At 37.3% G+C, this 25,804-nt stretch overlaps 1 protein-coding gene across 14 annotated transcripts in view; it reads right to left on the reverse strand.

Annotated features, from left to right (window-relative positions):
- LOC140669659 (nephrin) overlaps positions 1-25,804 on the reverse strand; it is a 380,112-nt gene that overhangs the window by 129,467 nt on the left and 224,841 nt on the right. For 3 of the 14 annotated variants that reach the window (XM_072899690.1, XM_072899689.1, XM_072899691.1), the window contains one exon: positions 17,683-18,090. The exons of the other annotated variants lie outside the window; for them this stretch is intronic. The gene's annotated coding sequence lies outside the window, so the exon portion shown is untranslated. The remainder of the gene's footprint in view (positions 1-17,682; positions 18,091-25,804) is intronic. 14 annotated transcript variants of the gene reach the window in all.

The following is a 25,804-nucleotide window of genomic DNA, read 5'->3' on the forward strand; positions in this document are numbered from 1 at the left end:
GAACGCATTGGCGCGCGCGGACGAGAGAGGCGGAAAATCGGCCACACGAATTGAGTTTGGCGCGAGTAAAGAGGATGAGAGCGAAATAAGGGGAACGAAAGTGTGAGAGTGCGCGTTCGCCACTGATTGAGAGAAAAGCAGCGACTCTGTGAGAGAAGGAAGAAACGAGAGAAAGGGAGAGAAAAGTCGATGGGAGGAGACAGATAAAAAGAGTACGCAGCGAACGTGGATAAATGGCCAAATGACCATGGAGGCTTAACTCGCGCACCCTTTCCGCGTCGAGGGTCGTAAACGCCGATATTTAGGGGATGTTTTTGCCGTGTACATTGTGCGGTCGAGAATGGGAAATGGGGACGAACGGTGGCATTTTTTTCCCCGCGGTATTTTTCGCGCGCGCTTTCCGCCGCGAGGAGAGAGAGAGAGAGAGAGAGAGAGAGAGGGAGAAAGTGAAAAAAAAACGGAGAAGAGGGATGAGAGGGATGGAAGAAGAGTATAATGGCGCGACGCGCTATGATCCATTCGCGGTTAACGGTCGTATATACCGGGATACACCCGCGTAATTATTAATGAAGAACAACGCGCGCACACGGGACGATAAAACTTTCGACCTTACGTCGTAGAATGGATTTACGTCCCGCCGGGCCGACGGTGATTGTAAATCGCCGGACCCTGCGTAATTGTTCACGAGAGCGGCTCGTTCCACCAGGACGAACGTCGCGTTTGTCGCTCTTTAAGCCCCAGAACCGTGTAATAATTTTATACGTCGTATATAACGCTCTTTCCCATCGTCATTGTTATATTTTTCGCATTTTTTTTTTTCAGATATCACGTTAAGAATGTGACAGAGGTACAAAGTATAATTTTCTCCCAAGAGATATTTTCACGATCGTTTGTGAGAGCAGCGTTAAAGCTCCCGAACATGATCATTTTCTATTCATTTTTTGTATAAAACGTCAAAATTGTATTCAGTCAAAAAAAAAAAAAAAAAAAAATATCGTTACTTTATATCGCAGAACAGACTCGAGTGATCTTCAAATCGCGATCTAATGAAAGAGCGATATTATTCCCTTTTGGTTGCTCCGTTCACGTTTCGTACGCGCACAGCGGATTTATTAAAGTCTTCAAAGAGGCGGGAAATACGATATATACCAGCGCACGGAGTCAATTACCGCAAATTGAACTTTCAGTTCGGCTCTTTTCATTCAATCCAGCACCATGCACGCTCTCCTCTCTCTATCGACTCTCGAATTCGCTTAAGTTCCATTTAATTGTAAGTATCCGGATATAAAGGACTACGGTTTGTAGGAAACTTTCGCACGTTTACAGATTGAGATACTCGTGTAATTTTTTTCGCGGCTTCAGATTTTTATCCTCGTGTTACAGATAATCAGCTGAAGAATATTATTAATAAAACGTTATCTTTATGAAAATAATTATAAATAATCTGCATCTGCCTCAATCGTGCAATATTCTTTTATCATTAAACTATTTAATAACAAGACATGTGATAAAAACGGAGAAAAGAAAAGAATTAATTGGTTTACGTTGCGTTTAATTTCGACGCAAAGATATTCTTGGCAAATAAATTTAGTTATTGCAGTGACAGTTGGTCATTCCAATCATTTTCAAAATGCACTCTGCAGTCTGCAACAGTGCAATATGTGCATGCAAAAGCTGTCTATACGCTTTATATGTTTGAAGTAAGAAGATATATATAGACGGACATGTGCTTCAAGAGCTACCTGCTTTGCAAATTACAGAACGTCAGTGCGTCAGTCAAATGCAGCTTGCATTTAATCGCGACTTCAGTGCACTCTCGGTCACATAATTGATCCCATGAATAATTCTAGGATGAAATGTTGCTGAATTCGTTTGCGACAGGTGCGACGAAGAGAGAAGTGTGCGCGGTAAAGTGATGTCGAATTGAAATTAAATATGATAAGAACGCAACTGAGATTATAAAAGAACTTTAGAAATAAACAAATAGAAAAATAACATTGAAGGTAAAGTAATATACGTGCTATCGTTATAACGAACAAGCTTTTTTTAAATACATATATATTTTCAAGATATTTTCAGTGGAATAAATTAGCTGTTTGTTTAATTCAACGTCACAGGAAATTGCTTGCCCAGGGAAAGCTTAAGTTTCTTATTTTAATGAGCATTCGTATTCTCAATATTATCGAAAAAGTTTACTCTCGCAACGTAGAAATTTCGTGCAATACAGTTTGTCTAATTAACTCATTCCAGTTATCTAACCACCACCGTAACCGCCATCTCAATCCACCGCAAGGACAATGTGCCAGACCGGAAACGCGTTAGAGGAAATCCCACGCATTCTCCCAGAAGGGAACGTCTTGTTTTCTCTTGGATAGCACTCACTTCTAGAGCGAAGTAGATTGGAGAAGGTGAACCGTCGGCGTTACTATCGCCAATGAGAGGCGACCATCATTGGCGTAGCAAGATCAATGGATCCTTTTGGAAATTTTTGTTTCAAATTTTGACCCCTCTCCTCTCTTAAAAAGGAAGTTTTCTTATTTAATTTACTTTTATTTTGCGATAAAGAAATTCAATATTTTAAATTAAATAAAACAAAGAATGATACGATGAGCTCCCGTCAGGAATGTGACATCTAACGTCACATCCAGCTGGCGTTGCAATTGAGAAAAAAACATCTGCCATCGCAAAATGTTAATTGTTACAAAATTCCAGAGAGTTTAATAACCTTGTCACGACGTTTAATCGCGATGTTTAATAAACGCTCGTAAAATTATAAGAAATGCGAAGGGGGAAAAAAGTAAAAAAAAAAAGAGGCGCGATTCACATCGCAATCATGGCTACGCCTCTGTCGACCGTGCACGTAGCAACGCGGGAAAGTACCGCGCGACTGCAGCAGTCTGCCGAATGAGAGTATATATCCCTTCCCGTATCTACTCGACAAAGTACACACACGCGGCAAAGTCCCGGGGTAGAGAGTCGTGGCTGGCTTAAAGCTTCCGGAGTTGAGCTTTCTCTCCTTCTACCGGGCCTCTCCCGCACGCTCGATTCCCCGGCGATGCAACCTGGTGCCCGCAGCATCCTTGTTTCACGACTCTTCTGTTTCCCCCCCTCTCTCTCTCTCTCTCTCTCTCTCTCTCTCTCTCTCTCTCTCTCTCTTTCTCTCTCGCCTGCGGTTTGACCTTCTCCAACCAGCTTACAAGTGCGCGCAATGCCCGCGTGCATGTGCACCCCATGTACGAAATACGGTTCTATATCGAAGGTAAGATGCAACGGAGAACATACCGTGGTTCGACGAAGCATATAAAGCGTGTTTATGCAATATTATAAGCTGACTATACGGCGTATACATGCCGTATTGTTTCGGCAATTGCATATATGCCTCGTCGCTCTCCAAGATATTTTGACAAAGATATAATGAAGATATTTATGCACCCTCAATGCGTTAGTTCCGTAATGTCTCGATATCGTCATCGTCAAAAGGGCCATCAGTTTAATCTGCTCGTCACTTTTCAATATCCAAGAAAGTAAGAAGCACAAGATAACTATATTTTAGACGTGCGACATACAAACACACAATACAGACACACACGCTCAAGTACTGCCGGTCGTTCGATTACTACAATCGCTCGCACAACCTCGCGACTACCGCTCTCTTTTCGGAAATGATTTCCACCCGATGGTTCCCGACAGTCTGAAAGGATTTCAACCTGATTTCCGAGAACAGTCAGAGCTCGTACATTCGCATTTCGCCGCCGCTCGCGCAGCGTTTTCTCTTACCGCGTCTTTCACCCTTTTCCCACCCCCACCCTTGAGTTCGCTTAAGCGAAACGCGAAAAGGAAATTTCGCAAGAAAAACGAATACGTTGATAAGGGTAAATTCACAGGCAGTGGGAAGTCATCGGCGCCTTTTCTCTCTTTCTCGACGCTTTTCAGTTTACAGAGCACAAACGCAATCTCTCGCAAATGTAAAGCTACATCAATATCCCGTATCAATATGAAACTTTCCAATTTATTAGAACCGAATAGATCTATAGATTAGATTGAAGGATGTAGAAAATGATTTTCCCTCGCTTCCCGCGTGTCTGCCATTTATTTGTGATTTCTTAGCCGTTTCGAGAACACCGAGAAAACGTACTTACCACGAGTCTCGAATTAATGCAAAGGAACATTCTCGCAAAAATATCGTGCGATATCGTCAGCAGGCAATTACTTAACGTTTCGCGAAGGTAAGCCATTTTCCTCTCGCCGAGATTCTGATCGTGACTTTCCTTGCCTTACCGCCTGTGCGCGTCTAGTTTTTTTTACGTTCATTTCTACCTTTTTAAATTCAACTTGCCGCAGTGATCGTATTTTTAGAGATCGTCATAATCGGAAAAGATATCGCAGACAATTTCGCTGGGACACGTCTTATAATCTCGAAACAGTCCAATTTTATGTCCTTTAATTTCATCTCCTGTGCTATATACATAAGTATAATACAAAATCTATAGAAGGAAGGAATCTTTTATGATTTTTTTAAACATCCTGTATAAATATTAATAAATATTTCCGATAGAAATATAATTTGAAACCTTACTGAGTGATATCATCACACTCATAATTTTTACCCTTTCTCCAGTTTGATTATTTAATGAAGAAACTATTCTATGAAATATATACAATTTTAGAAATTCTCAAATTAAATTATCTCGTTGCCATCATGAGTTCAATTTTTCATTTCAATGTTCATATTTCCGTTACACATTCATCGAATTTAAATATTGTATAATCTGTTAAATCGAGATGTAAGAATCAAATATTCAAGGAATCTTAACACACGTGATTAGCACATCTTTACCTTTACGTAATTAACTTTAATATTCTTCAATTTTAAAAACGTATATTTATATGATACGTTTCTAATAGATGATAACTAATGTAATATTGCTTTATAAGTCCAATTAGATGTCGTTAATTTAGATGGATAACATATAGTCAAATCCATCTCGAAATAAAATTGTTCTTTTTTTATTCTCTGTCATTACATAATCAACATTTTATCATCATTTTTTTTCAGTTTTTTTGTCGATGAGTTAAACGAGAGACCATCGCAATGCTCACGTTTGACCTAGATAAAAAAGACGGTAGCTAAAATAAAAAAAACCTGATATATAGAAAATTCGAATATTTCGGGCGCTACTATTTCGAGAAAAGTTACCGATGAGAGGTTTCAACCACGATCGCCGGCTATAAAAATGCCGCATCCGAAAGTGTATACGATCGATGATGACCGTGATCGCGATGAGAAGATGATACCGTCGAAGAGAGATCTCGAGAGAAACTTGATAGCTCGCGCCCGAGGGATCGTAAAAGCAAGCACACGGTGTTACATCACGGGTAGACGTAGTAACGGATGCGTTCGACGCCGTGAAAGTCAACGGAGAGAGGTCGATGCCGCGTTAACGATGCCGCAGTGGCGGTGGCGGTGGCGACGGCGCGCCAGTGGCTTTACATATTGTGCCCAAGCAATTGTTAACGACAATGATCGGCCTGGTTACAATCGAAATAATTCACGCGCTCGTATAACCACTGTCACGTATCCTAACGAACGTGAGTAGACATCCGGTGTAAACACTGACAAGAGAGAAAGAGAGAGAGAGAGAGAGAGAGAGAGAGAGAGAGAGAGAGAGAGAGAGAGAGAGAGAGAGAGAGAGAGAGAGAGAGAGAGAGAGAGAGAGAGAGAGAGAGAGAGATAGAGAGAGAGCTGCTGTCTTCGGCGGATCGATACCGACTATCCCCGCTCATCCTCACCTTGTCCGTTCGTCCCTGTCGCTCGACGTCGCTAACGTTTCATGCAACCGTGGCTCGGTGATCATCTTTTGAGCGTGGCGGTCGAATTACAAAGGATTTTCCGGGACGTGGTTGTGTCGGTTAAGGGACACGTGGACGGATTAGATGTCCCTGGGCTTGTATTGGATTTACAATTAAATCACCTTTCGCTCTATGGCAACAACGCCTTTAAAGCCCTTCCCCGATACTACAGCCGGGCTTTTCGGTCGAATAATTCCTTCAATCTCTCGTTAACCTCGACTTATTCAAATCGTTCAAACGCCGACGAACTCGGTCCTACGAGGACCCTTGAACCACCGTTTATTATTCCGCACTGACCGCGTGGCGGGAGAGAATAGATCATCACGCGCAGATGCAAACTCGCAGAGTTCGCGGCTATGTACCGACGACGGTTAGGATCAAGTTGGCTTCCGCTTTACGGAAATTGTATATACCGCGATGTGGAGGAAACGATAGCCTATAGTATCTTCTACCATAAGGTTCCGAGATACACTGGGGAGCCCTAAGGAAACCACCGGTAATGGCCGAACCGTCGACAGAGTAATTTGTGAATCGCTGCCGGAGGATATATACGAACGTGACTTCTTATCAAAGCCCCTCTATTTCTTAACCATTTCAACACGGCATCAACAGAACGGAGGTAAATACGATGCGAGAGAGTTGGGAGGCAACTGAGGAAAAGAATTGAGTCTCTGATCCGAGATAAATGGGGAAAATTTATGATCACCGATGAGATTCCTTCTCCCGTTAACAGGGATCGTCTCGGTAACACGGATCGTGCTGCGTTATCGTGCTTGCTCGATTTTAAGATACATCCCTTCATTTCGCACCCGATCGATTCTCACCCCTCGATATACGTTCTTGAACACGCTTAAACGCAATGAATACTTTAACACCGTTATATACAGCTCGTTTCGTACAACTATCGCTGATAAAGATGAAATTTATTGTCGCAAGTTACAGCTAGAAAGTGAGAGAAAGGGAGAACAAGTTTAACATATTTTTTAGCCAAAAACTAATTCTATATTAATTACGTTGGATGAAGCAAAATACAAGTTGGATATAATTATACAAACGTAACTAAGACTTATTTAAAATTACAAATTTTGTTTCAATGTACAAAAAAAAAAAAAAAAACAATCAATGTTTGTTTTTAATTTCCAAGCTTAAAAAAAAAAATATGAAAACTTTAATAATCTAGAATTATACATATATTGTTAACTGGAAATATAAACTTGCATAAAATTTATATATTCGTTTAACATTACGGTTTAAATTTAATCTATTAATCCGAAAAACACAAATAAGCTTTGTTATCAAAAATCGATCAAACTAACTAGAATTATTAAACTAAAATTATAAAATTAATCATTAATATTAAATATAAAATATTCTTTTAATCTTTGATTTTGTTCTATTCTCCGAGCTTTGATAATATATATATATATATATTTTATTTATTTAAATATATCATATATCTTGAATTAGAAACATAAATTCCAATATATTTTCAACGGGATTTCTATATATTATTTTTGTACGTGTTATGCGAAGAGCATCCAAAAATATGATTTATAGATGCATTTTAACGAAGGAAAAAACCGACAAGAGCACATGTTGACCATGCATAAATAACAGTAGTGACAAATTGGAGATGGATTGCAAAATTAATATTTTACGACCGTTACAAGAATCTCCCGGAATTTGTTTAGCGATTTGTCTGAATCTTGCATGCGTACCTCCCATTTTGTAGTCCATCCGAGTGTTTCAGTGATCACGTATCGCGCATGTGTGTAGATAGGCAAACGGTAGAGGGATATGTGTTCGGACCAGTAATCAAGGTGCAGCTTAGAACTGATTAATTGAAGTGAACGCCGGCTCGGAGGGCGTGACGAAGATATCTTTAAATCACAAAGCACGCGCCATTTAAATTCACCTCTTTCCGTTCCCTTTTCGTAAAGCGAGAACAGTGAATATCTCGATATTTATGACGAGATATGTAAATGCCAGTAAATTCACTTGGCAGACTTGCACCTTCGAAATGATCAACAAACTGCAATATATAACTACCAAAATTGCTTTCTGAATCGATCCAACCCTCCGTGTTCCATTTTTAAGATAAGCCAATGTGACTCGTGTCTGTTATTTGAAATTTAACATGTACATATGCGTATGCTTATGCAATGATAACATCACGATATTTGCTCAAGACCTTGTATTTTGAGATGATATCAGAGATCAATCATAAAGACATTTATTGTGACAAATTTGCAATATCTAGTTTTATCTGATAGAATTTTAATTGCACGCTTTTACAATAGTTGAATAAAAATAGGTAATCGTAATCAGGAATGTTTTCACTATTCACAATTAAAGATTATATATATATATATATATATATATATATATATATATATATATATATATATATATATATATGTTCATATTTCATGAGAAATATAGAAATTGCTTAATTTAGCATCGACAAATTTGAATAAGTATTAATATTCTTTGAAATTTTAATATGAAATTATTAAATTTAATAAGACTAAAATTAATCAGGATATATATACGTATATGTATATACAGGGTGTAACAGAGCGCCCGTATCAGGCAATTTTTTTCAAAACGATTTTATATTAAAATTTCAAGAATTGCAAAGAATATTAATACTTATTCAAATTAGTCGATGCTAAATTAAGCAATCTCTATATTTCTCATGAAATATAAGCATTATTTATACATATATAGAAATCACATTATAACGAGCAATTATGTACATATATTGCCATTAATATCATTTAGAATTTTGCTTTACCGATATTTAATTTTAAATCTCATTACACTTGATATATCATATTAATATATTCATTTCAAGAATTGAGAAGAATATTAATGCTTATACACATTTCTCGATACTAAGCTGTCTCTAAATACTTCATATGGGATATGTATATCTATTATATAGAATTATAATATAAATATAAATTAAAAGATCTTTCAGAACACGCCGTTTTTTATGTTCCCTTTTTAATTTAGCATTACATTAATTTCCTGTCTCGCGATACGACCGTGTATGTTATACCTTCTTGCATAGCCGATACTATCGCGCGGTTCGAGCTTTCTGGTCATTTTAAAGGTAGTAAAAGCAAAAAAAAAGATTCTCTTATCGTCTTAATGTGATATTATAAAAAGCAAAACACGCGTTCTGAGGCGTGGGGGCTATATTACAGTAATGCATTACTTTACGCTGTAATATTTTAAGTGGCGCGGGACAGGCGCACAGCACAGTTCCGTCTCACTCGTACACGTATACAAAACCGCGTTATCTTAATGGCAGCGACGTTAATTTTTCATGAAGCGTATGTGACAATCGTAGGCTGCGCGCCACTGCGTGCAGCTGCGGGATGCTCGCGAGAGCTCGCGCGCGATAAAAAAGGAGAAAAAAAATAACCGCGAAAGTTTGCCGCGGATTTAGTACGGTCGCTCGCCGAATTGCGAGTGGGTTGCTCCAATTCCCAGATACGCGTGTGTGCCTGCACCTGCAGTTACCGCTAAACTTCCACGAGAGGAATAAAATGCGTATATATTACAAACAAATTAAACCCTTTACTAACAATCTTTATGAAAAAAAAAAAACATTTTTATAGTTCTTTTACAAACATGACTCAAAATATTTTCATCTAATTATTTAATATTACTTATTTACTACTACTAATTTACTTAATACCAATAATTATGCTTGTGTGTGTATTATAATTGTAAAATATATAATTTTTGTCATTTCCAGGATTTTTCTCAAAGATCTCAATCTAAATAATTTCATCTAATTAATTAAAAATTAAGTACTCAATTCAATCTCATTTTATTTAATTTTTACTTAATTTCTAATTAATTTCTATCTAATTTCTAATTTTTTTAGATCTCACTCTAAAGTTAGTGATAATAATAATCTTTGATATCAATTTGGAAATGAAAGTATTTTCGATCGATTCTCAACATACTTATAATTTGTTTAATATATGTAAATATAAATGACATATATTTATAATACTTTTCAATATTGAAAGTTATAAATTTTGATATGCAATATGTATTTTATGGAATATATTGTATGTATCTAGATCTATACATATACACATATATATATTTGCGCGCGTGCTCGACCCGTTCAAAGCAAAAGATGAAAAAAATCACGGTATTAAAAGTGAAAAAAATATTTTAGTTTCAACGTAGAGAGAGAGAGAGAGAGAGAGAGAGAGAGAGAGAGAGAGAGAGAGAGAGAGAGAGAGAGAGTTTGTAGATCACGAACGAAATAATCACGAGATACAACAAAAACGGGATGAAAGAAAACGAATAAGATAGTCGGCCGTATGCTGGTTTATGTCGAGAGTCGAGACACTCTCGCATCGTCGATCGCTGACGCTTAAGTGCACCCAAGCACGCACGAAATTCTTCGTGCATTCCAATTTCTAAGTCTCATGAAGGATGCAAAACTCATTTGCGTAGTAATTAAGAATTTACCGCGTCTGGATATCTCTCTGGGTGACGGAAAGTCGGACGAGGTGTCGCGTCGTGTTATCATTGCGCGCAAACTCGACCACAATTCGTTCGCTTCGACGAGCTGAATTTCGCCGTGATTATGAGCACTTTTCGATTGGATTCGTTCCAGACATTTCGCTAAAACATTAACAAAAACGGAACACCGTGTTTATTTTAAACGAATCTAGAGTGACGCGTAAATGCGACCCGATTTGCAATATTTAATCGTTAAATCACTCACTACCAAAATTGTTGAATTAATATTGATAAATTCTATCTCATCAAAACGCTTTCATCAAATCGCCTTAATATTGTCATAAAATATTAATAGAATATTGTTTAAGTTGATTGTACCGCTCTTTGATATATTTCTCTCTAATATATTTTTGAAAGAGGATACTTGATATTATCGTGTAAAATAGAAATTGAAAGCATTCTTTCAATTTCTTGAAATAGTCAATAAGTTAGATTTTTCGATACTATATAGACATAAAAATAAAATATATTTATTGTTGTTATTGATAGCGATAGAAATAACGATAATATGTTCTTTATATTTTTAACATTGAAAATTAAATTAACCGATTAAAGTTATATATATATTTCGTATAAACAGTAAATAATAGTTAAATCGACAGTTACCGTCAGATATCAGTTTGTAAAACCTTTAAATTGTTACTAAAAACCTTTCGTTTTGATTTATTCGAGGAGAGGATAATTTATACCAATGATTAAACTTGATTAAAAAAATGAAATCTTGATTAAAAATTGTATGAGACACTGATTAGGGAATCGAATTTAGGGTCTAATTGGTAGGTCGATGCTAATGAACAGGGGATGACAAGGTGGAGAAGAGCGACGCGTAAATCTCTCCAATAAGCGTATCATCGACGGGCTAAACGCGCATGCCATCGATGCTGGCTTGTGTCGTGGCTGATTATACGGACATAAACACGAGTGGCTCGTTAAATAAGATAGAGACTTAGAAATGCACAATGCGTGAAAAGAAAAGTAAAATTTGCAATAATCTCGCGCGAGATTCCTTTTATATATATATATATATATATTGATTTAATTTTATATATATATATATATATATTGATTTAATTTTATAATATATTATTGTAACAAATACTATATATATATATATATATATATATAGTATTTGTTACAATAATATATTATAAAATTAAATCAATATGGCTTTTATACTCGTAACCCTATTCGAACAGTAATAAAAAAATCAATTAACTATGTATATCATCGGATTTTGAACAATAATAATATCATTTTATGATATTTTATGAAATGTTCATCAATCTGTACATAATTATTCCACTCCGTTTAATATAATTTATCAATAAAGCTCCAATTAATAAGATTAAAATTATATAGACTCTAAATTGCGCGATGAATCTATTATTATCAAAAATAATAATATTTGTAGCGCCTGTATTAAGTATTTAAATCAAAGCGATATTAATCAATTAATCTCTCATTAGCTAATTGATTGTTTAATAACCGTTTATTTCTCACCAATATTACGCGTAATACGTTCCGCTTAGTTTAAATTGTAATTATTACAAATGCAAAGATATATCCGAGAGAAAAAACCTTCGTTATCAATATTTCAACGGCGGAGCGTATTCTCGTCACTGTATTCGTCGGAGATTAAAAATCAATCGCGTTTTCACATTTCAAGCACTATCGCGCAAAAAGAAATAGGTCTAGGGTGTTAATCACATCACTTTGTCAGATGGTAAACCGGTGAGCAAATGGCTGTGGAAAATGGAACCAATCACCGAAATCATGAAATGTAATGCACGCTGATTTCATGAAAAGTGAACATTTTTTCCGCTATATTTATATTACTTCTATTGTTCCAGATATCTGAACGAAACACCATTAGTACAAAGTTCTCTCTCTTTCTCTCTTTCACTCGCTTTTCGCAAAAATACTAAAATAAAATAACGACCTAGAAATTAACTTTTCGATGCATAATAGGAAAGACAAATAGCTCTGTATGTTCCGTTTATAAAAAAATTGGAGATATAAATTGACATTGTCGTAGATTATTCAGTAAGTACCTATCTAGCTAATATTAATTTATTGAACGTACACTCTATCTCTCTTTTTATCATTACACAAAATTTGATATATCTTTACAGATATATTAAATCTCACAATATATATAATTCCTCACTATCTGAGAATTATCATAACTTTAGCATTACATTTTCTAGTAAATTATACTTGGATATAAAATTGCTGTTAAAGTTTCAATTAAGCTAAGTTCATGTAAACGATCCGATCGTTCGATCGTGCACTTGCGCTTAAATTGATTAAACTTTTGCCAAAACACCAGGTGTTAAGTTAATTAATAAACGATAAACAGGTTTCGCTTACACGCTTCACTGAGCGATGTTAAATCAATAAGCGACTATCAAACTTGAACGATCTGATTAATTGAAGCAGTACTTCTTGGCAGAATGGTTATTAATTGTGGTAATTGGGATCTACTTTAATGAAGCCGACAAATATAACGCAAGAAACAGAATTAATCGAAAAACAGTCACGCAATATACAAGGAGAGAAATTCCGTTTCTCCGAGAAATTTGCATCGCAGAACGGATCGTTTCACAGGACATCGGAATCCTATTTCTCGCGCAGGGAGACGCGAAGCGCCACAAGTATTCACTTCAACTACTCAAGGCTTTCATCGGTTACCATTTCTCTGTAGTTTCTATGATATACTTATAATATCGCGCTACAACACGAGATGCACACGTTGCGGTATAATCTGACGTAGAGAATTCCGTGGAATCGGATTGCGGCTTTTATAAAGCGGAAAGGGGGAAAAAGGTAAAAAAAAAAAAAAAAAAAAAAAAAAAAGACAAAGTCGGATACGAGTGAAAATGGATAAACTTTTTTTTTGCAGAGTCTCGAGAACTTTCCCATACTCGTGGATAACGGAAGAAGAAATACAGAGAGCAAAGTACAAAAGTACCACGGGTTTGAATTCAAAGTGTAATTTAGACTCACGATGTGTAATAGTATTTCATACGTTGTTACGTTCATATATGTACGTTTGTAGAGAAAATTGCTCGTATATAACGCTATTTTACTAGTTTCTACTACTTACGCTTTGTATCAAAACGCTATTCATATAGAGATGAAAGGAAAAATTATTCATTTAAAAATTAGACAGGTCAAGTGTTTGATTAAATGACTAATGAGCAAAAAGAAATGAAAATACTTTACAACGAGGTCGTTGACATTTTAACCATATGCCATTGAGAATATGAGAATTTTAATGGGAAGACTTATTTTATCGTTTGCCTTCCATCTCTTTCTATGTCGCTGATATTTTTTTCCACTTATGCTATGTACAGGAATTCTCCTTTCCCCTCTCTCTCTCTCTCTCTCTCTCCCTCTCTATTTCAGTATAATTGCGATAGTTACGCGCAAATGCTCCCAGCAAGTTCGGTCCGCAACTTCCGAAATTGCGTCGTGAAGCGATTAACTGGCATTTTATCCTCGAGTTGCGACGAGTCGGTGAATGAAATTTCGGGTAATCGCCGAATCGGCCGGTCAGCGCGTTGAAGTCCGAACGGAAACGTCAGCCGACGCGAAAACTTGCCGCTCGAGTTGATGCTGGGAATCGCGAAAGAGAGACGACAGTTTCATGAAGCGACCGTCCGTGCTCGTTGGGTCGTAACGCTGGAATTACGCGTCGTTCTAGGAGACGCGGCATTTATTCCCCAAAATTCCGACGCGATTATTATCCTCGTAGATCCCGTTTTTAAGCATGACCGAAGCGAGTGACATGTGCGCCCGAATTTGCGAAAAATACAATAGGCAAATATTCATGAAGCTTTGAAATATATTAAAAATTCTTTTAATCTCACATGAATTTCTCACACAGCAATCTAAAAATATTGAAATAATAATCCAGCAAGTAAAACATATATATGACGTAGAATCGGGATAATAAAAGTTCTTGATTTAACGAGAAAAATGACAACGGAAAGAAGCCAATGTATGAAATTACGATTGTATAAACGAATCTTGAGGAGAGAACACCTTATATATTTTTATCGCCGAGACACCGACATTCTCGGGATAAAATCAACGCCAACGACAGCATGAGGAGGCGTCTTGCCGAGTTACCGGGATAGGGGAAGGATGGACCAACGTAATCTTGCCCGAAGGAACGAGGCGGTGGAATCGGATTGCGGCGGGAAAGCAGGGTAGTACCCGGCAGTGTGTTCTCCAACAGGGTACATCGGGGAGCAGTAGACGAACGGTAGAAGTCGTCTTGGAAACCAGTGTAAGAACGTACACGGGTATATACATATATATAAAACAGGACCATGTCCTGTAGGGAGTACACGCCGCCAGCGTATTCTTCGCTAACGTATTATCGTGAAAGCCATGAGCGCAGAAATGTAAGCGCAGTTCGATAATGCAAAAAGTGTTGTATACATATATATATATATATCGACATAGAACTCATTGAATACACACAGAGTACGTATACCGAATAAAGCCAATAGATAATAATAGCAAACGACCTTTATCGCATCAATCTTCACGACTTTTGATTTTTTCAATATCAAATAATTTAATAATAAAGAAAATCTGAAATTAGATTTTTTATTTTTTAAATCTATTTAAAATTAAGCGCGAAGAATATAAAATATTAAATATACCAATAATAAATTTCAAACTTTATATTTCGGGATAATATATTTTGAGCGAATTTTTTTCTTACAATATACAATTATCGTAGCAATATGGGAGATAACGTTATCCGGAAGCGAGAGAATCGGAGAACCACTGGCGGTGCAGTGGACGCAATCATAATCTGCCGCGTACTCGAAAGCCCGGTACACCCACACCCCGGCACAGACCCCATATTTCCCATTTCCAACCCCATCCACTTCCGACCTCGCGCGCCATCCTCTATCCTCCGAGCGAGCAACCAGGCAGCCACCATGCCACCCGGTCGTTTCTTTCTTATGTACGACTGCACGTATATATCCGTGCTCTCCTCGACACCTTTCGCAAATACCGACGCGTTAGCTTGGTACATCCACATCGGATACGAGAGGCATACGTGTGTACAACACCACATACATGGTTGCGCAACAACTAGATCGGCGCGGTGGAGTCCGTTCTACGGCATACGTGTGTTGTGAAAAATCCTCGAGAAAATTCCATCGGCGAAGATGGCAGACAGTGCCGTGCGGTGATGTACCGCATTTCGAAAGTGACCCGACCGACGACGAAGCTGACGTTTCGATTTTCATGTCTTTTATTCGTGGAATTCCTCCGCAATGAAGAGGAAAGCAAAGACGAGCGAGGGAGAGGAGTTTCAGTTTGAAGGAGAGTTCTCTCTACAAGATCTGTCTTGTACGGCGTAACGCTAAAGAGTAATTCGAGTACGATTGAATGATCACGCTCGTCTGAAACGCCATCGAAAAATCGTTTTACGAGAAATATCATTCTATCCTGTAATAGGTAGCCGACACCGAAGAAACTATCCCTTACGAAATGCCATGAGTTCCTCGAGCACTTGATTGTTTGTCGACAGCGGACTCAAGTCAACAAGCTTTCGCTTGAGAGAGATCGGCTTTGCGAAAATCTCGAAAATACAATGACGGATTATGCGGCAAAATTCCTCGTAATTCCTTTTCAAAATGTACGAGAGAGAATTCACGTTTCCATAAAAAATTACGGCAATAAAAGGGATAACACGTGGCGCAGGACGATATTCGTATCTCGAGAGGGGGATGGAAGAAGGAAGAGGGAGATTAAGTAAGACGACGATAACAATTATACAGTCGCGTGTGCTACGCAAATTTTAACGAGTGCGCGCTCTCGCGTTTGCTCGCCTCCCACGGATCGATGATCCTATCTGCTTTTTATAGACTTGACCTCCCCCTCGTTTCATTTCTGCGTGCAAGCCTGTACGTCGTTTTTATATTCCTCCTGCCGCCTACCAGCGACGAAAGCTCGCCGAGCGAAAGAGCCCGGTTGCACTGACACCGTGGCAGACAACGGACAATGCCGAAAAAGCGAGTGGCAAGAGGATGAATTGATCGTGCCATTGTAGCAGAGGATTTTGCAGATCCTCGAGAGTCTTTTAGGGACACTGATGACAGATTACATGCAGATTGTGTACCCTACAAAACATTAGGCGTTTTCTGTAGAGAGAAAATTTTCAGACAAAATTTTAAACAACAAAGAGATCATTTTTTTCCTCAGACCCGTTTTTTAATCACGCAAATTTTTGCCATGTTAAACAATGTTACACATAATTCATTTACTCGGCTTAACTTATATATCGATAATTTTATTATATAATAATATTTCTATAATTAAGACACTTTAAATTTAAACTTTATTTGTTTAAGATATTTATTTAATTTATGTATTTATTTCAAATTTCAAATTCACGCGAAGATGTAACTTTAATATCAATTAGAGAGTGGGGTATCCGCAACTTTTTGAAGAATCGACAACAATCTTGGAATAATCTCGTGTAAGCTAATATTTATCATTTAAGCAGGCCAATTTCAATATCTCGTTAGCCTTTTGGGATTTCAAGTGGAGCAATATTTACCATTCCATTCGACACATTGGCGCGTGGCGTGCAAACGTGTGCAGGTGTATAACGCCATACTAAATCTATACAAGCTTACTTTGGTATTCCTGTGTTTGACATAGCTTAACTAACTAATCTATCAGCTGTGTCTATATCCGGATTTGCCAAGCATACTGTTTGCAGATTAGCCCGAATATGGTGGTAAGTGTATCAACTCAACGCGCGCTCTTGCAAGACCGTTTTGGGTATAAGTACAACGAAGTGCTGGCAATCGCGAGGAATTTCATCTCGCAAAGACGGGACATTCGTGCTAATTAAATCTTCTATGGTCGCAGGTTTCAAACAAACGATATTTACTCCCATTCTGTCATAGACAAATCAAAACTCACACTTAAAGTTACTTTCCATTCAATTGTGTAATCGGTCGAATTTATGAAAATGATTTTAATTCCAAACATTTCCAACTCTCTGTGGCATCTTGTTTAAATAGCTGTAAATATTTTATTTTGAGATAAATTTACCTTACTCTATCACGGTACATTTCACTGTACACAGTAAATATTAAATAGGATATTTACAAGAAACGACAATACAATTTAAAATTATAAACGGAAATGTCTGGAATTTTATTAAAATGACTATTACGAGATGCCAACTATTAAAAATGTAAGTGATGGACGTAAATATGTATTGCAAAATACCTGTCCGAGAGGGGTGACTGCACGATAACGAATTTATTCGCTTGATTCAACGAAATACTAACCGGAAACTGCCGTCAGTGCCGCCAAAATGGATCTGTTTGGGCAATACAGCGAACCGAAAATAGAAGCACTAGGTGAATTTCACCAAAAAAAAATCCAGTGTAGCGTCGATCCGTTGATTGCAGTGTAAATACAAATACCATGTTTATCCGTCGGATATGGATCATCAAAGTCGTGGGCGGCCGAAACTTATCGTGATCGTTCGATTGGATTATCGCACGAATCGCGAATACGGTAAACGCGATGGAACGGATGCGAAACAGGCTCGAATGTTAATGTCAGACTTATCTCTTTGAAGACTGCAACCGGTTAGCGATAGTCCAAAAAATTCAGTCGACCAACACTCACCTGCAATCAGAAAAATAGAAACATTTTGTTAGTTTGAATCTCTCGAGTAAATGAGAAAGAATGTCATATACCGAATGTGTACTACCGCGTAACGAGAAAATTTTAGGGAATCGATCGAACATGAGAGAAAAACGTTGAAAAAAGTATAAATATATCGCGAGAAGAAGGAGACGAGAAGTATTGACAGTTTGTTGCTCGAACGCCGCCGCGGCGCCGCCGCCTGAGAACGAGCTTTTCCCTAGCGATTCTGCAAGATTGCTTTCGCTATATAACGACAAACCTCGTTCACATATTCGTCAGCGGCGACGTCGCAACGCTGACGACTTTAGAAAATCTGTCCCGATCTTGCGAGTTTTGTTCTCTTCGTTACATCCAAGTATCCAAAATTTCGAACGCATCTCTCAAGTTTTCGCGCATCGCAGAACTGTCTGCGCTGAAGATTTGCAACAATTCTCTATTCCATCAACTATAATTGTATTATATATCAAGTGCATCCGAAATCTTGGTATGGAGTAGGGAAAATAGTGATTTTTGATGTATTAATATCAAAATTGAAAACGTATAAAATTTTTTTAATGTATAAAAAATATTTTCACATACGAGAAGTTCCGTTTTCGAAATAATTTATACTTTGGAAGAATTAATAACATATATTTACGTTTCTTTAAACTTAAACAACTTGTGACAATCTTATATTATACAGCGCATCGAATTTATCTTAAAGATTATCAAAATATAATATAATAGAAAATATGTATTAAAAATACCTTCAATATTCATCGATTATTCGAGCTTAAAGAAGTTCGTGAATAATATAATATGCTATTAATTTTATAATTTTTAAAGTCAATTTTTTCAAAAATGAAAATATTTTACTCTGTTTTTAACTTATTATTTTCTTGTCAATTTCATATCACGATTTTGCATTTTATATATCAACAAATACGAGAATGTAGGCTTTTCTTTATAGTATGCATAGTTTGTTATGACGTATCGCATGTGTATGGTCGATTATTATAGGCGTTCACAGGTGTACAGATTACAATGTTACTTGCGGGACGATTTATAGCGATATTAGCGATCCATTGATCATTGTCGACAGTTATACGATGCGGTATCTTTGATATTTCGCTATTTCTAGATGCGGGCGAAACGAAAATATACCGGCCCGCGACGGTTCTCTTTTTCTCTCTCGGAAAGTCCTCGAGAATTGGTTTTCACCTATTGATAAATGTCCATCACTCTTCTCGAAAACGTTTATTTCGCACATTGTCAAAATTCCGCTGACGCATCGCTCGATCACTTGTCCAACAAGCAACAGCTATTTGTAAGAGTAGATGAAGCAAGTTCGACGGACTAACTGGTTTTCACAGTAAATTGTAAGAATTTAACTGTGTGTGGATATACTTATGACAAAATAAAATATATTTTGACGTCGCAATAAGAATAATTATTTTGCACAACTCTTGTCAAGAAAAAAGACTTTAGTTTGAAGAAAAGTAAAGAGATTAGAAAATTATTAATATACTATATAATACACTATACCTATGCTTTTACAATTAATTAAAAAGTTTAAGTTCACAATTAAGTTTTTGAAGAGAAATTATTCTTTTTTCAATTATACTATACACCCTATACATATAATATAATCTGCCACAGAGATAGATTGAATATACTTCATCTCACACGTGATCGCACCACGTACATAAATACATCTTTTCTAGAAGCTATATATGAAGTTCTAACTCAATCTTACCGAAAATATTTTCCCGACATGGCGCACTGAACGCCCTTAAAATCTTTACAAACAGACAACGTGGCGCGTCTGCCTGATAAAAATTTCCTTCAAAGCGCCGCGAGCGTAACATCAGGTTGTGTAACATAGGTATGCTCTTAATATACAGAAGCTCAAAGAGAGCGTCAAAAGTGAAACCTGCATATCGCGCGAGATGCGAAAAGGAGTCTCGGGATTCAAGAGTCAGATTCACGTGGATACGATGAGAAAGATGAGCAAAGATCTCGTCGTGAAAGGGTGGTACAATATTGTACGTCTGGTGCATCTCTATTTATTTAACGCTAATAAATGGCGGCCACAAGGAAGGAAAACAACTAAAAAGCCCAGACCAAGCCCCGCTCGAAATTGATAAATCAATTTAATTTTCTGCCCGACGAAAGTTTTCCCCACGCCGTTACGGAAGCCGGTTAAATTCTACGAACAAACAACAGATACTCTCAATGAACGACAGCGGCTACGAGCGAAATTCTACTTTTCATGCTTTGTTTCGCGTATATGTATACATCACGGTCGCGCGCGCACCGCCATCGAAATCAATTTTCGTATACACTCGGCACATGTAACCTAACCTTCCTACCATTTCACTTCCACCCCTGCTCCCTTTTTTTTATGGTCGCCGGATTAGCGAACTCCACTACTCATACTGTGTCCCACACGTAAGCGAGAAGCGTACAATTTATAGAGTTTCGATAAAATAATCAACTTCTCGTCGGTGTAATTTGGGAACGGTTGGAAAAAAAAAAAAAGCGTCTGCAGATTATCGAATTCGATGGAGGGTTTATTTTTTTTTTCTTTTTTGTCTCGCGGTGTTATGTCTACGCTGCTGTAATGAAACGAAACCATAAATCGATTTTATTCGCGTCATTCACCTGGATATTATTTCGATGTGTAACATGCGATATTTTCGACCTCACGTTGATTTCGATGAATCAGAACCAATCTGGTATCGTCAAGGTAACTCGTTTTTACTCGGGGAAAAGGTTTTTCGTGCAAAATTCAACATCCTTAACTGCTGCGGAATCATTCATGTTGATGTGTAATTAATTTCTCTTGCTACTCAAAAATAAAGAGCTGACAAAAGTGTCTTTCGCGTTATTACTTCAACCTGAAAAATTTCGACGTTACGAGACGGCGAAGTACATCGCGTGCTGATCTTTCAGGCTGGAAACGCGCTATCGCATGGCTGAAACGGAAAATGCGCGCTTAAGTCGGAACTTGAAACGCGTAACATTATCGTGACGGTTCCCAGATAACATTCTGGGTTAATATACGATTATGATAGAGGCATATATTATGGTAGCGTTTGCAGAATTTATCTTGAATATTATATATACAATATAAAAGAAATTTACACTTTATGACAAATTTTTTTTCCGTTTCTTACTAGTGCTTTATAATATTAATTAATCACGCAAATGAATAAATGAGGTGTATTATTATGTATTATCTGGAGGTATGATTCCTTAAAAGTTATAAATAAAACGTGTTTATACTAAAAATTGAGGAGAAAAAATAATAGATAAAAAAATGCATTATTTGCGAATAAGATATTCTATAAAAGGCGTGTAGAAAAGTAGAGAAGACTAACAAGAAGAAAAGATATAAAAAGGTAATATGGAAAAACGAATACGAGAAATCATAAGATTATATGTATGCAAATGTACATTCTCAACGCTGGTAAATAGTAAATAAAATGATAATTAATACCTTGAGTTAAATTATTTATGTAGGTGGAAGGAAAATAAAAAGCTAACGAAAGAGCTAGTGCTTTCTGTAATTCCATATTAAAGAAGTAAGTAGAAAGCTGTGGAAGGATATTATAAACTTATGTTTATAATGTCAACTGGATTTTAAAGAATACCATATGTGGAAGAGGCAGCCACAATTTTTTACAACACTGCGTGCGACACAATACTTGTGTACAGGTTACTCTAGTTCTCTCTTGTACTAGAAAAAGGAGTGTGAAAACAGAAAGATGTACACAGGTACAATAGTTTTCTTTAATTTGCAGAACAATAAAAAGTAAATGTAGCCAATTTAAATTATCGCGCTATGTTTAAAATTAAAAGAAAAATATTATTAACAATACATTTGGAAGACTATTATGGTGCTCTTTATTCTAGCGTTATTAATAATTAATTTAACGTAAAACGAGTTAAGTTCGCGACTTCATCAGAAATACTAGTGATAAAAAAGTATGTTTTTTTTAAAGCACTGAAAAGTTACTTTTATATTTTATATTTAATAAGTTACAGAAAGAGATACACCCTTAAAACTAGATAGCAAGAGCTGTAAAAAAAATCAAAAAGATATACATTGAAATTAACAGTATAGTTAAAAAATTACTTTAAATATAATTTTTGTAAATATGTATATAATATATTACACCTAATCTAAAAGATTCGAGTGTTCGGAGCCACAATCAAACGCGTAATAAATATTTTCAACATGTTTTAGTATAGCGATTGCAGTGGCAACTCACGCGTCTGATATTAAGAACTTCTAACGGATTATAACGGACGAAAAGATCTTTGAAAGAGCAATATTCCCGGGACTGTGCCCCCATCTAGCCTGCAAAGTTATCAGTATTTATTCGCAAAGTACGCGCGTTGTACGGGAAAACTTTTTAAGCCCTCGTAAAGGATCGCTCATAGAATCGCCGGCGCGTTTCGCGGACGATCATCAGCGACCGTAAACCATCCTTTACTCTCGACACCCTGCACGCGATCTTGTACATAGTCGCGCATAAAAAATTTATAAGTGTATAAATGTGAGCGCGTGCGTAGTAGATAAAGTTCTGCAAATACATTTCCCTCTCGTTTCGTTATCGCAAATCTCAATGCGGTAAAAGCACGATACGCGATGCTTCGCTCGCTTTTAGCAAGCAAAAATATACTTTTATATATAGGATTTTGATTTCGCTGATTTAGTTAGTTGCAAATTCGTGTCACGTTGGGAAAAAGCGCAAACGATTGCGAGGTAACCGAACCGACGCGACGTTTCTATGAAACTCGATAGATCTCATTGACGTGCTCGTTATTCTTTTATAATTCAAAGTAGAAATTGGCAGATGGGATTACATCATCGATTTAATATACTTTCTTGACGGGGAAAAATCAAGCAATTTATTAGACTCTATAAGAGTTGTAGAGATTACAACATTATGATCTTTATCTTTGAAATTCGGATCCTATTTATCCCGCATATATATCAAAGTGACACGGGAACACGACGCGCTTTCACGCGTCCAGAATCAAAGCAGTTAATCGTAGAGAACGCCAATTTCCGGAGTAATTTCATCGGTAGACGCACTTTGGATAAACTTTGTCACATATGGCGATGCGGCCCGTCTCGTCGTCCCTGCCCGACTCGATCCCAACTTTGATGATTACAGCTACAACGGATGTGTGATTTTACGTATATGCTTGTGCGTATGTGTGTGTTTGTGTTTGTGTTTGTGTGTGTATGTGTATATGTATATTCGCTACACACATGCAGTGACACATCGTCGAGCGAGCCGGCGACAAAATCGAGCGAGCTTCAGCAACGCGAGATCGATCGTCATACAAGCAAAGATTTGTCGTTCTGTTCGCAACACAACTCACCCCTTCTCTTCCCCCCCCCCTCCTTTTCCCTTCGCCTCATCTCATCTCGCGCAGCAAACAGTCTGTCAACCAACCGTACAACCGATTCGCACTTTCGCCGCTGCTTGTTTCGGACATGGCTCGTGATAATCAGATCAATCGGATTTGCACAAGCTTCTCACGGCTAATATTCATGAAACTACGCCATTTCCTATGGTATTAATTCATAAATTGATCAAACGCGAATGTATGCACCATCGTGAAAGATTTCAGAAACATTCTTTGCTCGTATGATCTCGCACCATTCTCGATAAAGTCATCCAATTTTCGAGGTATCTTTTACGACGAGCTTGTAATTAACATTGTGTTCTTTAGCAGTTTTTTGTAATAAAAACCTTTTATGGGAGCTATTATGTCTTTATATATTGAGCTAATATTAACTCAGTTAATACGTTGAGTAAATTATTTTGAGTTACCGAGTAGCGAGCGATTGGTTTTTCTTTCATCCAAAGTTATTCTTATGAAAAAGATATATGTTAACTTTTAAAAAAACATTAATGTTTTTCAATAGCACAGAGAAGGATCAAATTTTCCATATTTTGATCTAAAATACTTTGTGGCACTTTGGATCTTTATAAATTAATATGTATATTATAATGAATAAATTTTATATCACATTAACTATTAAACTCACGAAGAAATTTTAGCATCGTGTCAATTTAACACGTTTCGAAATTCTTCCATTTTATATATTAAAGTACTGATAAAACCCATGTTTTATTCTCGAATGGTAATGGCAATTTAATCGTAGGATCGTGTTTCACCCGGTGACAGAAATTAAGAAACGCGACATAAACTATGTGCGCACTATCGTTTATCAGGTTTACTGTGAAACAAGGCGATTCCTATGGGGTATTTCTCCGGGAAACGATTGCACGGTGATGCAGGTAAAATTTTACGCGCTTTTGAGACCAGTAAGGAGCATCGATAGCTCATTTGATGGATTTAATTCCAAAGTTAATTCCAAAGTTAGTTGAATTTATTGTTGGAGAATTTTGGAGTCTTAATAATTTAATTTACTCTTTTATTTATTATGTTATATATTTTTTATATATAAAGAGAGAGAGAGAGAGAGAGAGAGAGAGAGAGATCGAATGCAATATTGTAAAAATATTAATAAATATGGACTTTACATATGATATTACGTAAACATGTGCGTAAGAACGAATGCATGTAGCGTGAAAATGCGCGGAGTACGAGGGGTTAAAAATCAAACATCCGCGGGAGAGCATCGATGCGGAAATGTCTATTGCGAGAAATGCACGATAACGTACGAGGTACTCTGCGAATCCCGCCAAGCAAGGTACAAAAATCCATGTATCGACTGAAACGCGTCGTCCCCCTGGAGCCCGCGTGTTAGCCTACATTGTGGCCTTACACGCGTTACCCTCGGCTTCACCTCGATTCCGAGTCGATAAATCCGCGGAATTATTTTCGCGGCGGCGGGTCTCGAGTCATCGATGCATATTCATATGAATTAGCATAGCCTCGCCTTGGGAGGCAATGCGCTCGCGGATATTTACGTACGTACATACATACGTTCGATGTCGTGTGCGTGCCTGTATGTATGTGTGTATATATGCGTGTTCTTGGATGCAATTCCACGGGGGATGCAACCATAGACTGGTACATATATGCAAATACTGTCTCTTTCTCTCTCTATCTCTCTTTCTTCTTGTCTGTCCCCCCCCCCCCTCCCCCTACGTTCTCTTTCCGACTGCTCTTGCACGCACTTATACATACACACGGTTACAGAAACTGGAAAATGAAGAGAAAGGGAACTAGTCGGCTGAAATTGGTTAGAGGTAGGAAGTTAGACAGGAGCAATATTAGACGTATGTAAATTAGAAGAATATCGCTCCGTCTACCGGACGATTCTTCCGCAATTCTCATTTAACATTTGTCGGTCTTACTATCAGCAAGTACCTTTATTAACGACATTCAATTAATTGTTACGCATTAATTGTGACTAAAGAGATGTGTTAATTCGGTTGAGCCGAGAAATGCAAATGATAAAATGGCCTGGTTATGCAAATATTTTCGTTTCGGAGTAAAATGCTACTTTGTATGCACAAACGGAGAAATGAAGGGAAATGATACGATTCAGAGAAATAGGACGTTAGACGAGAAATGTCAGACATATGTAAATAAGTGAGATATCGTAGTCTTGCTGATCCGCGCATTTCTTCGAAAGAAATTCGACGAGATCCGTTCAAACTCATCTCACTCAATGATCTCAGATTCATGATTCTCGAAACGGCTTGATTAGACTTAT

This window comes from Anoplolepis gracilipes, chromosome 9 (genome assembly GCF_047496725.1).
Source record: "Anoplolepis gracilipes chromosome 9, ASM4749672v1, whole genome shotgun sequence".
NCBI classification, from domain to species: domain Eukaryota; kingdom Metazoa; phylum Arthropoda; class Insecta; order Hymenoptera; family Formicidae; genus Anoplolepis; species Anoplolepis gracilipes.